Source organism: Pollachius pollachius (assembly GCF_949987615.1).
Source record: "Pollachius pollachius genome assembly, chromosome: 2".
NCBI lineage: Eukaryota > Metazoa > Chordata > Actinopteri > Gadiformes > Gadidae > Pollachius > Pollachius pollachius.
The window spans coordinates 27,849,855-27,867,601 of NC_136935.1; positions in this window are offsets into that span (position 1 = coordinate 27,849,855).

Consider the following 17,747-nt stretch of genomic DNA (forward strand, 5'->3'; position numbering starts at 1 on the left):
ACATCATTGCACCCTGATGCATTATTATATCTGACTTATTTATTGTGAAACAGTTAAAATATGGAAGACAAGCATTTCGCGATTGCTCGTTCGCGCGGCACGTGCAAACTGGGCGCAGTTTGGGGCTCCTATCACTAGGAGGTGCCCCCGCACCGCGACCCAAAGTACATTTCAAAGTGGACCGATGTGGGTACCAGATCGACACGGCTGCCAGATCGACTCGGGGTCCTAGATGCGCAATAATGACGCACTTCCCATGTTATAAGAATTAACAATCTCCTTTTGTTTTCTAATCTATGAATAATAATCTAATGTACAAAGATTGATCAGATAATATTTGTTGCTTAAGATTGACGCCTAACATGAGCTAATAAACGTTAGCGGGGGGGGGGGCATTCATCAATATAGGATTAGTTTTACAGGTGATAATTACTTTAACATATGTGAAAATAAAAATATATGTGTAACCAAGCGTTTTATTGTTGCCTATACTTGGGTAATATATAAAAGAAGAATCGGTTAACTCCATTCAGTGAACGGGGCCATCCACTTTAATTCCAGCGCTCACAACACAGAGTCAAAACAGCGACCCACACGCAGACACTTCCGTTCTGCTCCTTCAGAATAAGAGCCCCTAACAGGAACTGGGTTACATATGCATTCATCAGTGCTTTTAGACGTGTTTCCAATGGCTTTGTTTGTGCAAAAGAATCAATGAAATCACAAACAAAATGGATTGAGCCTTCTTTATATGTCCATGATTGAGCCCCGTTGATAAACAACCCTTCCAGGTTTTGTCCGTTGGCTTGTGTCGATACGTCAAGTGTCGATACGTCATCTGTAAGCGCAGGACCCCAAGTTGATCTGGCAGCTGAGTCGATCTGGTACCCACACCGGCTCACCGGGAAACCTCCCGATCGTCCCGATGGCCGCTCCGCCTCTGACCCATTGTTTCCGGTCGAATTTGAACACTATGATATCAATAAAAAAATTGAATGCTGTGAAAGTTCACAAAGTGTTTGGCGGAGACAAAAACATAGAGTTAGAAATATAGAGAAGCTCAGTGCCTAATTGGAGTCTAAAAGTCTTTAGACAAAAACCCATGTAAAGAATCTTGGTGTTATCATGGATGGGGAACTTAGCTTTTGTGATCTTATAAAAGCCACAACTAAGACAGCATTCTGGTGCCTAAGAAATATAGTAACGATCAGAGACAGGCGCGTCGTTAGACTTGGCATTTGAGGCTATAGAGTGGCGAAGTCACGCCCCTTCCGGTAGAGCCCATGGGACCTATGAGATCGAAAAATATGAATGGGTTTTCAATGGAGAGAAAGTAATTATTTTCTGGTCCCAGTATTTATATGCCCTGGATTACACATATGTTGTTTATGGATTTAAATGATCTAAGGTCACTTAGATCTACTGACACTGGTCAGCTGGTTGTGCCTAGGGTAAGGTCTAAGCAGTGTGAAATGGCATTTAGCCATCATGCTGTCCTCTGTTGGAACCAAATACCAACAGAAATGAAATCTGCTCCAACTGTAACTTCTTTTAAAAATAAATTAAAACACTATTTACAGAACACGGCCAAAGGCTGTGTGCGCTTTGCATTGCGATGCTTCCACTATAAACAGAGCACATGGTACCGTGGCAGCAAGCTGCTGCTGCCACGGTACCATGTGTGTGTGTGTGTGTGTGTGTGTGTGTGTGTGTGTGTGTGTGTGTGTGTGTGTGTGTGTGTGTGTGTTTGTGTGTGTGTGCTCAGTGGCGTCACTAGGCTGGTTCATTCGGGGCTAAAGCCCTGGATATTATTCAATTAGCCCCGAATCTTATATATATTAAAAAAATTAAAATTAAAATAATTCTTTGCTTGCTTTACACTAGAAACAAACATGGGGATTCCAGGGGCATCTCAAAGTAGCCTAGTCCCTCTAGATAGTCCTTCTGGCAAGAGAATCAGTCCCTCCAGAAAAATGTGGCGTTTTTTTGTGATTGTTGCGCAAAAAATCCTTGAATATTCGGCACGTTTTCTTAAAAAATGCGATGAAATATGTGGTATATTTATGCAATTTTTTGCAAAGAAATTGCGTGAACTTGCAGAAATTGCGGAAACTTGCGAAAAAATTCGGGAACTTGCGAAAAATGCAGCTTTTCGATGACTTTCACGTCGTGTAATTACGTCACTTCATAATGTTCCCATGGCAACAGGGGGAAATGGCTGCTCTTGTGTGAAGTAAACACAACATTTTTCAAATTTCTGCTAAGATATATGTGACTTTTTTGCAGCGAAAATGCAGGGATTATGAAATCATGCAAGCCCCGCATATTTTTGCGCGGAAATCTGCAATTTATGCGGTGAAAGAGCGGCATATTTGAATAAATGTGTCCCCTGCATATGCGAATATGCGGACTGTTTACCACCTCAAATTAATTAACCTATTCTATCTCCAGTCATATATATATATATATATGGTATATATATATATATATATATATATATATATGTAAGGTCTGTCTCACTTGTATTCATTTTACTCTGAAATAACTTGAATGGAACTTTAGATGTCTGGGGATAAGCAGCACAGCAATCAGGAAGCTGTTTAAAGCTATAATAAACTGCGTATTTTGAGTATTTATGTAAAGCATTCTGAAAAAAATTGCATGCACAATAAAGCATACAAAAAAATTTGCCGCGCATTTTCCCTTTCCCTCTGGGCTAATCCCCGGATATTTCAGAAACCTAGAAACGCCCCTGTGTGTGCTGTGTGTGTGTGTGTGTGTGTGTGTGTGTGTGTGTGTGTGTGTGTGTGTGTGTGTGTGTGTGTGTGTGTGTATGTGTGTGTGTGTGAGTGCGTGTGCGTGTGTTTCATTGTTCCTTGATTGTATGACACTCCTCGTCCAGACCACTTCAAGGTCATCAACTGAGAAGTGATTCTTGACGACCGGCTGCAGACCAGTTTCAAACAACCTCAGCGTTTTCCCGGCAACGCGACAGAAGGAGGAGGCCGTTGGAGAGGTAGCCCGCGCCTCCAGGAGCAAGGTTGGCAGGGCAAGGGCTCGTGCCCATTTGTTAATATTGATTTAAATCCGTTTATTTATTATTTATACATACAAATATCAGTTTGAAATGTTATCATTATATAATATGATTCAAGGGTTTTATGAAAAGGGATTGTTGAATGAATGAAAATGTATTAGTGCTGGACTCTCATATTAAAATCTCAAGACTTTTAAGTTTAAATATCACCAGTAGATGGCAGTGCATACCTGTTACACGTCATAGAGTTGATGAACTCCTGTATGTGTGTGCGGGTTCCTCTGGGCCTGTGTATCGGGGTGTTCGTGTGTGTGTGTGCATGTGTGTGTGTGTGTGTGTGTGTGTGTGTGTGTGTGTGTGTGTGTGTGTGTGTGTGTGTGTGTGTGTGTGTGTGTGTGTGTGTGCTCGCATGCGTTGGTAAAGCACGACTTATACAAAAGTGCTCATGTATGGAGTGCATATGTGTACTTTTCATTGTAACAAGATATATAGTGTCTTGATAACAGCAAAACCCAGCAATATAAATGTCTTTTTTATCAGCAAATTTCTTATTTTGAGTGTTTTTAAATAGTGGTTCTGAATCTTGTTAGTGACGTAGCCTTGAGGGTCAGATGATTAGTCCAGAAATGGTGCTTCCTGGACAGCCCTATTGTTATTCAGCAGATCAAATGTCCATTGGTGCCACTAGCGGCTCTTAGCAGACGTACTCATGAAACACTGACAGCATTCGGGAGCAACTACTTCTTGCTTTTGCAAAAGGGACAATAGGATTTTCGGGAAGCACCCTGGCTGATTCCCAGGATAATAAAAGGTGTATTGAGTCAACACCACAGTGCCGGGTTTCAAGAAAGGCCAGTCAATAGGATGTCATTGCTTGTTCCTTTCCTGCAGTGACTCTTTTTACAACTTTAAATGCCGGATGTGAAACAGAAAAGGTATTGGAAAAGGTATGTTAGGAATTGTTTCAGCAGTTGTTTGACTGTGATAGGCTAAATAACTGCTGAAACAATTCCTAACATACTCACATCACGCCCTGCATTTTAATTTAGGGACTAGAAAAACAGTTGAACTTCCTTTTTCAATTCTCAAGGGGACCCCCCACACAGACACAGACACACACACACACACACACACACACACACACACACACACACACACACACACACACACGCAAACCACACACACACACACACACACACACACAGACACACACACACACACACACACACACACACACACACACACACACACACACACATGCATACATTGTTTTAAATACAAGCAGCAGCATCAAATCTGTCAAATCTGTTAAATCTTTTGATGCATTACGTTTGTGGCTGGATAGCTGACCCCCTCAGGGGGACCCTAACCCTAACCCAGGGACCAAAGTGTGGCCAGAGAAAAAGTCCTTGGGAAACACTGCTGAAAAAAAATACTTGTTACAGCATGCACATAGAAGGAGATCCCTGAGAAGGCCTGACAGGCCCCGGGGCCCAAACATGTTGTAAGGGAGGGGAGGCTAGCAAGCTAGATGAAAAAGGCCCAGCTATGGCTCTAGAAACGCAACACAAGCAGTGTCGCCTGGGGCCCGGAGCCATGCCACGGGCCACAGAGGATGGTTTTAGACAAGTGCCCAAACAGCCTCTTCCACCATCCCATTTTGTTAATTATAATAATGGTTTCAATTAGTATTGAAATTTTGATTCTACTAGAATTAAAATCTTCTAATCATCTAAAATGATGAAATAATGCAGACAATTCTTTGGAAAAATATCGCTTCCTCTCTGAGTTACTTGCTCTTACATCATTGAGTTGCAAAATGCTTTCGGCTTCACTGAAAAACAAACAAAGAATTGAATGGTCTAACAATGAGACGTATCAACTGAAATAAGTTGGAGTGTGAGGGATGTGCACCTTTACTGCTGGACTGAGACTGAAGATCATGTTGGTCTAAGGGTAAAGGTTGAGGGGTCATAAACCGAGCAGGTGTTGGTCTTGCATTGTCAGTCTTGCATACAAACAGACAGACGCACACACAAGCACACACACACACACACACACACACACACACACACACAAACACGCACGCACGCTCGCACGCACAGACACACGCACAGACACACACACACACACACACACACACACACACACACACACACACACACACACACACAAACACACACACACACACAGCAGATGGTGTTTGTCAAATACCTTTTAGTCCCTTTGTGTATTCTGTTTTTTTAACAGCCCAATGTCACTCATTGTGTTTCCAAAGACAAACATTGACATCAGCATTCCACAGAAGTAGAAAAACAATCACCCAATATAGGAACATGCACAAACACATGAACACCCAGATAGACACGAGCATGTGCATAGCAACAGTAATGTGACTTCCCCTTTTGGGGGAAGTCTGATGATGCGTCACTTGCCAAACATCTTCCAAATAAATGCTAACTTTCTTCTACCACCGTCAATTTAAATTCCTAGGAATGTTTGAAAGCACGGAAGTGATGGTGTGACCAGTCGCTAAATAGGAAATCTCTTATATCTAGAAGCTATAACAGCACGTCGAGGTTACACAGCACAGGGCATTATGGAAATAATTGGTCAGGAACACATTTTTCCCTTCAAGGAAAAATGAGGAAAGGGAGATTTCAGCTCACAAACACAGTGTATGTAAAACGGTATATCTGGGCAAAAAAAGATATCAAAGCAGGATAAGTGTTTTGAATGGATGACATTGCTGTGAGTTGGCAGAATGTCTGGCTATTCTAGAGTCGCCAAGGTTTAGTAAACATGTTAAACTCAATTTAAACCTATTTCGTGTGTCTGATCCTGGTTTTCTCTTTTGGTTTGAAAGCAGTCCCTTTTCAGGCTTGAAATTGGTAATAATTTGTGACGGTTCGCTTGACTTTGAAACAAACAGAGAACAAGATTTGAAAGCTCTAAACAATCCTCTAAAAATGTAGCCACAGCTATTCATATACAAATTATCTCTTGCTTTTTTTAAATATACGAGAGAAATGTACTTTTGGAGATTATAGTATCAAATGTAACCGGTAATGAGAACATTGAAATCTCTCCTTTTTGGCGTTCAAATCCCTTTGTTTCTAATGCTACTCATACATACTTACTTACGATAGGAAGAAGCTGAAGAAGAGGAAACAAGCAAGGAGACGTCCTGCCTCCTGCAAGGTGTTGTGGACAGGAGGGTGTCCTACCTCCTACATCACCACATTTGGTGGGTAGGTTGGTAACGGGACATTTTAAGAAGTGCTTCACTTTTCACGCAGATCAGCCAAAGGGGCATGTGGGAGGTGTCTGTGAGCAGGGCATCTTCAAAAGACAGGCCTGGATTCACCCCAAGTTCGTGAGCAGTTTGGTCATGGGTGGAGTAAGAATGCATTCACTTTTCAGGGCAATCAGCCAAAAGAGGGCGTGTCATATCCCTAAAAGATAAATCACTTCCCATAGATTTGCATGACATCGCCAAGATTACCCTGAAAGGTTTATCCAGGGTACTGAATGATTGTTGTGTGACCCCCCCAATTCCCCGACAACCCGTAACGCACCTCCTGATCTCTAGACGGGCCTGGGGGGTCATGCACACGCCGTTCTCGCACTCCTTCCTTGAGCAGGACTATATCCACATGTTCTGGTTTAGGAGGAGTTTTCAGCTATCAAGGTTTCCAAACGATATGTCAATTGTTTGCTAACATTGGTGGGAAGTATAATATTGGCTTTAGATAGCACTTCTGTCAGGATTCAAGCATACTTGGATTCAAACAGTTTTTTGCTCAGTATAAAACAAGACTTTGATGTTAACAAACTCTTTGCAAAAGTTCAGGATCCTTTAGAATCTGTTTACTCAATTGAAGATTAGTAAATTTAGTTGAATGGTAACCGTGCTATGTCAGCTGTGTTTTATATGAAATGAGTCAAGTATCCCCAGTGTCTCAGTGCTTGTGTACTCATGCCCTATTCATGCCTCAGCCTACGAAGTCTCCCCTAAGCAGCTGTATGGAAGATTCTAGAGTTGTGAAGAGAGAAAGAGAGAGACGATGATTGTTCCTTACTGACCACGGGCTCACCACCAGCTTTGTGTTAACGTAGTGAGTAGCAATTTGAAGTGCGGACATATTCGATTGAGACATAAAGTCTTTTAATAATTCAGCAAAGTTGGTAAGTAAGTGTTTCATTCAAGCAGCCATTGAGATGAATAGCATATAAAGTAGCACAGTCATTTGGGGCAAAATCTTTGGGCTCACTTCATATGATGTGGGGGTTTGGGAGGGGGGAATTCTAGCTGAGGCACTTTTAGATTCCATTCAAAACGCAATGCAAGCTGACTTTTACTTGGCTATCAAACAGTAACTGTTTGCTAGACAACTTTTGGGAGTTGGCTGCCATCGCGACATGACATCAAAAGTAAATTCTTTGAAGCAAAAATAATCTAAAAGAGTAAAGGAGAAAAAACACTTTAAGTGCGTAGTATGTGTACAAGCGTATTGTATTCGATGGAGGTTATCACCTTATACGTTCATAATGGTTTGGCGGTCAGCCCATGACTGGCTGCATAAAAGCTTATCAGTTACTTGTCTAAACTTCATGGTCCATAGCTATGCATATGGAATCAATTTATAGCTGTAGGACCAAAGAGCACAGACCAAAATGAAACATGCTCAAGGACACCCAGAACCCTGGAGGTCTCTGCTTTTATTAGCCCAGCAGAAAGAGCGAGAAGGGGGCATTCACAGGTCAGGAGTGAGCAACGCTGGTGGAACATCAGGACCTGCTGAGCTGCCAGGACGCATTCCAACTGTGAAAGTGATTTGTGTCACGATGAATCAAACCAGCCTCACTCCAATGAGTAATATGATGTATCTTAATATTGTAATTATTATTATTGGCTCAAAAGAGTTTTTCTTATAACAACACTATGAAAAAAGGGTTCACATTATTGGTTGGACTTTATTTTATCTCACTTTATTTCATAGTAAAAATAAAAACACCCAAAATGACCCGAAATGTTTCTGGTAAGGCTAATATTTGTATTGCACAGATGAATAAAGAGGTGTCAGTGCGATATGAAAGCATAATGGGGTATGCCAGTTTATGTTTGGCCATCCCTCAGACCAAAAAGTACACAAAAAATATAATGAAAGTGCATGAATAAAAGTGACTGTGTTCTACATGAACAATAACATGAGGACATAGGGTTTAGATGTCATCATGAAACATAACATCAGGACATTGAGTTTAGATGTCCTCATGGACCATGTTGTGGTGTGATTTTAGTCTTTAAATTGACAAATGTATAATCGAACAAATAATATCGATACATTAAAATCAACATATTAATTTTTTTTATATTTACTTATTATATGTGTTATTAAAATAAATGCTGTGCTTTGTTCAATCCATTTTATGTTATCCATAGTTATGTTTTCCAATTAATTTTTTTATTGATTTGTGCTTGCTGAATAAAGACACGGGGAGTGTATGCTCCAAGTTCTTTCTTTCGGTTCCACTGGACAGGGCAGGTGTAAGTGTGTATAAAGGGGCATTCTGCACCCAGCCACTGCATGTCTATTGCCTAAGTTGACATACGAGTCCTCGAAATGTCTTGATGACAATTTAGTGGTTCACCTAAAGACAGAGGTTAGGAACAACTGTTAAAAACTACTTTAGTTTCACATGTAGTGCTTGTTGGCGTGTATCTTTGGTTCTGCCATGAACACCGTAAAGCCACTTAGTATTGGTTTGGAAGTGAAAGTAATAAATAGTTCACAAATATTAATTCAAAAACATAAAACATTCCTTTGCTGATACAGCTATAATCACAGGGCAGTAAACCCCCACATCACATTATCAGTTGAACCCCGTTCTGTCTGGGTCTCGGGGGTCTCTCTGCTCCTGGCTCACAAAGCCTTTTCCAGAGCCCCCTTGCTTCAGCGAACACACACACACACACACACACACACACACACACACACACACACACACACACACACACACACACACACACACACACACACACAGGCATGCTTACACACACACACACAAACACACACACACACACACACACACACACACACACACACACACACACACACACCAACACACACACACACACACTCCAATCTAAAATCCTAAAAGCTCAGCAGACCTTCCAAAAGGAGCGGGTCAAGGTTGATGGAGTGGCACATTCTTTTCACTCTCTGCCTTCCCTCGTATTATGTTTTTCTCCCTCTTCTTATATTAAAACGGGTTGGCTTTTGGCTGTGTAATTGCAAAACAGTGAAATAATTATCCTGGAGCAGTGGAAAAATCGGTCTCCAAGATAACATTCTGAGCAGAGTGAAAATACATTGTGCTCACGCTCTGTGAGCTACGTTAGGAAGCCCCTGTTTCAGTGTGGGCTGTGAGAGGTATGTCATGGTGTACCATGAGCTACTCTGAGGGGAGATGATTCAATATACAGCAAATATATCGGCACAATGTGTGGGACCAAATGTATATATAAGTGTATGTATTTAACAAATATATTTGTTAAATATATGTATACAATAAGAATAATTTCTTTCACACCAAGCAAAACAAAGAAAACCCAAAACAATTAAATAAAACAAGCAAACACACTAACACACACAGGCAGGCACAGACACACACAGACAGACAGACACACACACACACACACACACACACACACATACACCCACAACCACACACACACGCACATAAACACACACAGGCAGTAACTCACGCACACACCAACACGCTCTAGAGAAACAGCAAGAAACCAATACAAGCCCACAACCTAACTAGATGACTTCAACTGTGTTGAACTGACTCCTTGGGCCCGTCTAATTAATGTGTCTTAGTGTCAACCGACTAACAAAGGGGGCTTATCTTTCCTCTAACATGTTTTCCCTCAGCCTCTACCCCCTCTCCATTCCCAGCCCAGCTCCCACCACTGTGTGTGTGTGTTAGTGTATGTGTGTGTTTGTGAATGTGCGTGCTTCAGAGACAATAGTGTCATTAATAACCTATTTTTCTCTTTCCTCTGTGTGTTTACTCACACGTGCACGCTCACGCAGGCAGGTACACACTGAACCACACACACATGCGCAAGTTAATAAGAGATCCCTGGAAGTCTTAACTTCTCTCTTTCATATTTAACTACTGATTAATGTAGGGATTTCTGATTTCAGAAATCTAATCCTTCAGATGAAGCACAACTTTTACTTTAATTTAGTGTTTGATACATGTGAACAATCTGAGCAGGAAATGTTATCCAGCATGTTGTGCTTCACAACTTAATCACAAGGTCATGACTTTCATTCTGTTTTAAGAGCTGCTACAGTATTATGGTGTGTGTGTGTGTGTATGTGTATGTGTGTGTTTGTGTGTGTCTGTGATGCTTGTCTTTGTGTGTTAGGTGTGTGTGTACATTAAGTGTGTGCTTCTTATGTGTGTATGTGTTTGTGTGACTGTTATGTTCCATTGTGTGTTACGTGTGTGTGTGTGTGTTATGTTTATGTGTGTTTGTCTTATGTTTATGTGTGTGTGTGTATGTGTGTGTGTATCTAGTGTCTGTGTGTTCCTTGAGGCAGACATGACAACCCATTTAGAGCACAATCTATAGGTCATATGCTTTCTTCCACATCAATAATCCTACAAGAGCTCGGCAGACATCATCTAACACCACACACACATACACTCGCAGACACACACAAGCACACACACACATACACACACACACACACACACACACACACACACACACACACTGGCACACACCCACTTCCAATTGTTGCCAACTTCCGGTAGAAGCATTCCCACAGTTAAAATGGGTAATTGTGCATGTACACGCACGCACGCACGCACGCACGCACGCACACACGCACACACACACACACACACACACACACACACACACACACACACACACTCGGCCAAGCGACCCAGAGTACATGTACTGTCTACCAGGAACTGCCTCAAAAGTTATGCATTTCTGGTTGGCTGTCAGCAGTGTTTAGTGTTTAGTGGCAGCCACTGTGTGCGGTGTGTACTTGGTTTGGTCAGCAATGCATCATAATGTCTCACTGCTATCAGCAGGAGAATACAGTTTGACCATTTGGTGGACGACTAACCAACCAGTGAGGGACGACGGGTAGGTTTTACTGGTAGGTTCTGTTGAACTATTCAAGACTACAGAGATGAAATAAGTCCAGCCACGTTCCAGATCTGATCAAGCTGTACAGCGCTCGTACACACTGATGTCCCACTGGTACCAGTAGATGGCAGTACAGCAGAACAATGACCCTCAAGGGTCATCCAACCCGGGATGATGTTTTCTATTGTATTTTCCACTTGTTGTCAATGTGCTGCCAGCTCTGGCTCCAGCTCCTGAGCGATGTCAGATTCCTACTCCTACTCTTCCTGTACATCACACCGTTGACACATTCGGGATTACTTGGCTATAGAGGTAGTGGGGGATGAACAGCTGTATCTACACGGATAGATGTACTTTTGTCAGTGCTAAAGTATGTGGTTACATGTTTCCCTGCCGGTTGACATGATAAGGTACCTCTGCTATATGATTCCGCTCACAACGCCTCGTCTTCATTGTGCGGAATACAAAGGGCTGCTGACGGCAGAGACGGTGTCACGGGAACCCAAGTTCTGTTATAAACGACGTTTTTATATGTTGCCTGAAGCCCCGTTGAAAAGGCAAGGTACAAACATTGCTTGGTAGTAGAGGCAGTTAAGCGTTTGATAAAGCAATGCCTTGTGTTTATAAAGGATAGATGTTTTAAATATTAAAAGCATTTCAGTTGTAACATAATCTCTTTCAAGGGTAGTTTGCAGAGGAAAGGGTCAGACCTCACATCTTGGTCCAACGGCATGGCCTGCATTAGTTGTAATGGCAACAAGCAATACATAATGTTTGGCACAATAAAAATTCACAGTGTATTTCAGCTCTGTGTCATTCCTTCTTAAAAGCTCACTTTATATTTACCAATTTATTCTGATCCTAATATACGTGTGTATGTATGTGTGTGTGTGTGTGTGTGTGTGTGTGTGCCCGTGCATGTGTTTGCTGGCAGCAACTCTACTCTAGATGTTTAGAGAGGATATGAACTCCATCAGCATCGACTGCATTCCAAAGTATTACAAAAGTCATTAAACACACACACACAACACAATCACACACACACACACACACACACACACACACACACACACACACACACACACACACACACACACACCTACACACACACACACACACACACGCACACGCACTTACTCACTTCAGGGGTCTTGACAGAACTTGGAGACTGAACAAGACCCCCTGTGAAGAACAGTGTTCCAACTATTTATTGGTAGGTTATCATAACTTATGCAGCATTCATGCATGTGTGTTTGTGTGTGTGTGTGTGCGTGTGCATGCATGTGTGTGTGTGTGTGTGTGTGTGTGTGTGTGTGTGTGTGTGAGTGCATGCATGTGTAAGTGTATGTGTGTGTGTGCATGTCACACATGTTGTGACACACACAAGTCAACCACTTTTCTTACAGCATGTTATCTCAGTCTGAAGCAGCTGTAGTCTACAGAACAAATCAGAGTGACATTCTACACATCGGATGGCCATGGAGATCAGGACACACAGAACCGCTGTGATTGCAATGACCTAAAACACTAGGGAAACGTCCCTCTTATTATAAAACAAACCTCACATGGAGGGCTTTGTGTAAGCAGGCCCTTCCAGTGAAAGTCCCACATTAGCAGACTAACCTGCCGAATAAGACATAGATGAAACGGTCAGACATTATAATTTATCTGCCATAACCAATTGCTAACGTTTGGCCGGGAATCACGTTGCGCGCAGGCTGTAAACAAACCAAACACCGTGCGTGAAGACCTCAGCCACTCCCTCTGTTTGCTGATTGGATGCAGAAAATTTTGACGGATAATACCCACTAACATACCACAAAGCCAGACGTAGCACTGAAGGGAAATTCAAATTGAACGGAAATACTTAGGCGGGTGGAGCCAGGCTACTGCACTTAATTGTTTTCCTTTAAAAAACTTCTCATCAACACTACGATTTTCAAATCCTGGGGTTGATGGTTCAAACCATCCCCCAGGACACACGCCTTGCTTTTGTAAAAGCCAGTAGGAACTCTCAATGCATCAGTTTAATGACACTGGTCAGTTTAATGACACTGGTCCATTCAGTGAAACTGGTCAGTTTAATCAGTTGAATGAACCTGGTCAGTTTAATGAGACTGGTCAGTTTAATTAACCTGGCCAGTTTAATGACACTAGTCAGTTTAAAGACACTGGTCAGTTTAATCAGTTGAATGACACTGGTCAGTTTAATGAGACTGGTCAGTTGGATGAGATTGGTGAGCTTAATCAGTTGAATGACACTGGTCAGTTTAATCAGTTGAATGACACTGGTCAGTTTAATGAGACTGGTCAGTTTGATGAGATTGGTGAGCTTAATCAGTTGAATGACACTGGTCAGTTTAATCAGTTGAATGACAATAGTCAGTTTAATAACACTCAGATGACAGCTAGATCGCATAAAGCCTTATACCAATTTTGCTACTCGTGTCAATTATCCGAACGTACATGGCCTTTAAGAGATCGGATAATGGCCGGAGCATGGCTGAATCCGCTACCCGTCTTTTTTTTAGCAGTCTAGTTTTTATTTGATTGAGGTTAAAATGTATGAATAATTAGGGGCGCAGCCTCTTGATTGACAGCTAGCCGCTGACTTTGACCTCAACTCGGAGGCTAGTTTTCAGGATTAGCATTCTATTTCCGTCATCTTGACCTCGACTGCGTTCATTCCTATTGTTCATTCCGGTGCCAAGATGCCTTGCTCTGCGGTCAACTGCACCAACCGATTGTTTAAAAACTAATGAGCTATGAGCTAATTCGGTGTACGTCCCCTAGATGGGCATATCTCCCTCCCCCCGACGTCACATCAATGCCCTTTTTTGGTTAGAGTTTATGTGGCGGAGTAAAACTATGACAAGATGGCGACGCTCATAAGCCAAGAGAATTGAATGCAGCTGGCAGTGTTGTGCCTGAACGCATTCATTGAACGATAGTTCATGAACTCGTTCATATTTTGGGCAAACGTGAACTGAACGTACTGTATTACTGCCTGATGAACGTTACTGTGAACTTGTTCATTCTGGTGTCTGTGAACGGCACGCTCACTCGGTTTAACTTCGTTCAATTGGGGGGTTATTTGTTTATCAACACGGCGGATGCGCGCGCAGAACGCCGTGTTGTTTGACCGGTTGCCATGGTTATCTCCGTGCGGTTCATTTGCAGTTGCGATGTTGTCAACTTACTGTTACATTCAACTGTAATCAGAAAATGCGGTTATATGCTATAGACCCTATAGTATCTGTCGTGTAAAGGCTGGGATGAATTTCAAATTATAAATATTTAAATATTTTTTATTTATGAAAGTATAGACCGTCGTGATTCCCATTCAAACGAATGGCGCGGTGATTATTCTTCAAAATGAGAGCTGTTAAATTGTGAAAAATGAATTAAACTGTAATCAGACCACGCGGTTATATGCTATAGACCCTAGAGTATCTGTGGTATAAAGGCTGAGACGAATTTCGAATTATAAATATGTACAATCAGCGTGCTAGAGGGGGGGCTGTTTACGTTTGGTTGTAGTCTTTTCGCTTGGTTCTCCGTCTCAATAGTAGGGCTAGAACCGAGCGCAAGGACTACAACCAAATGTAAACACCCCCCCTTTCCGTTTCCGGTCAATGAGCCTTCCAGTCTTCCAACAGAAATCAATGGGATTTACAAAATGCGCTAAATGTGCAATAAAACACGATAGAAACTGTATTTCGCTACGATACTTGATTCAACCATTCTATTTCATCCTAGACAAACCACAAAGGGGGCTCAATGTTCAAAATACCGGAAAAAAAGAATAGCTTACAGCAACATATTGAAAAAAAGAACTATGAACTAGTTCATTTTTTGGAACTGTGAACTTAGTTCAACATTTTGAATTATGAACGTTTAACTGAACTAGTTCATTTTAAAATTTGTGAACAGAACTTTGAACTAGTTCAAGTAGAAAGTAAACTTTCCCAACACTGGCAGTTGGAATAACTCCGGTCTGCCCGGATGCTACATCCAATTCATATACTATCTATGCAACGAAATATTGTAGCCAGTGAAAACCGCAAAATTCGGACTTTTACATTTATGGGCAGATTTGAATAATTTGTTGCAAAATGTCGGGTAGGCGCATTACAGTGTTTATTTGGCTACAGGCTTTTCTAATGTCTTATTTTGGCTGCTGGTGCATGTGCTGCACTTTCCTATCCTTAAAGTAAACATTAACCTCCTCAGTAGGCCTGCCCCGACGTGAGCCAGACATGACGATTGGTCTTTCCTTTACTTCTCAAAATACGTTACAATTGCATGTTCATCAGCCGATTTTCTAATTTTCTCGGGGGAGAAACCCCTGAATCCCCGTTTTAAAAGGACTCTAACTTCTGGGCTACAGCCCCAAATGTTTTCAATTGCTAGCGACGCTCCTGGGTCGGAACAATGGAGCGTTGGAGAAATGACATAGATCCGAAGTGAACTGACAGCTGTCCCGCATACGGCAACAATCCCTTTCTCCTCCATGTAGCGTTTCAATCTTGACTTCAGAGAGTCAAAGCCAAAATTCCTTTCTCCACCATTCCAATTCCTCACCACCATGGCCGAGATAACCCCCACTACGAGTCTTTGTTGTGGAAGTACCAGAGAGTCGGAGAACCCCACTCAGTCTTAAGATTCATAATATCAGAGAATATCCCCGTCAGTTGGGTCGCAGTGCAATGATTGAATAAAGATCGTATACACGTCAGAAGAAAAAACATTTATTTTGCCAGATGTGCCCAAAGTTACTACTTTACAACCTTGTTGATGACCAATTTGTAGGAAAACATGTACCTTTAATTCAGCCTTGGGTGATATCGAAGCGTAGTGTGTGAATGCATGTTGATAATGATACACTTCTTATAGGGGGTAATGGCATCACACCGGCTTCCTCCATCTTCTGCGCCACCTTTTTAAATAAATCGCCGTTTCTCGTATTCCGACGGCGGCAACCATAAACATATAAAAAAATAATTTAATATTTATATTTATGAAGAAATAAGAATTGTTTATATGTCAATGGTGACAACAATAGACATCCTATATCATAGACAGAGCATCGAATGCTACTGCCTACTGGCGCTGACGAGACGTGGGGCCGCCATCTTGGAATGGTTTTTAATTAATCATACCTCACTGAGGTATGATTTTGATGCGTTTTTTTTTGCCATACGTGTAGCTATGATAAAGGACACATGTTTTGGCGTGTTTTATTATTCATAGTTGGCTTAACAGTAATAGAATATTCTAATATGCTTTAAGTGACCAGACGTACGAGATCAAAACTGGGAACATAATCCCAGAGAAGGGGAAAAAAAACGGTTAGCTATTTTTAAGTTGAAGAAACAATATGACCCTCCTGCATAAACAATGTATGAATACATTAGATATGTATATATCTTAGGGACCTTATAGACTGTATCACTGACTGTTGCTGCAGCAGCAGAGTATATTCTGTCTTGACACTTTGTATTGATATTTTGTATTTGCTTGTTTTAACAACATTCTTTCCTTAAATGATTATGTTTACAGTGATTGTTTTATATGTATTTTTTATGAATGTCGCTTTGGTAAAAGCGTCTGCCAAATATTTAAACATAAAACATATATAAACACCTGATAGCTTCTGTTTCACTGGATTCAGAATGAAACCAAATTCTGTCTTACCCTACAATGTTAGTATTTGAATATTGTTACTTGAATGACTTATTCATGGTTACAATTATACTGTTAAGAAAGTATTGTCTTATACTTTGCCTAAAATGAGAATGCATCATAATACAAATCTGCTGATGGAATGTTTATTTGTGGATGGATGGATGGAATGGACTGGTGTTTGCAGGTGGGAATTGATACAGGAAAATGATCAGACCAGAATGAGTGAAATTCAAAATACAATTAAAAGCAGCCAGGGTAAATGCAGACTAACCAATGTAGTTTATGCAAGGCAATGTGAAAGTAAAAAATATTAAGGATCATACCCTGATCATGGTGAAACAAGACACCCCAACAAAGAACCATGTGATTTTGTACATTCAAAGCAGTAATTGAATTTTCCATCAAAACCATCGGAAATGTGTAATACAGTATTTCCCCTAAATTTTTTTTGGAGCAGTGGTGCTGTGAGTTGGTAACCTAGCAACGCTAGGGGGGTCCGGGCATAGAGTGGTGAAGTCACGCCCCTTCCGGTAGAGCCCATGGGACCTATGAGATCGAAAAATATGAATGGGTTTCAATGGAGGAAAGAAATTATCTTCTGGTCCCAGTCTTTATATGGCCCGGATTACACATATGTTATTTGTGGATTTAAATAATAATTTTCAAGCCAAGAGTTTGACCATTTATTATGCAAATGTTCAGTTAAAGGCTGTAGAGAAAACACAATGAGAAAGACTACATGTCTCGTATGTGACATCACGCTCCCTGCAACTGGCGTGGACAAGACCGACAATCTCCCCATCGGCATAACTGATACTCTCCACATGCCCCGACTTA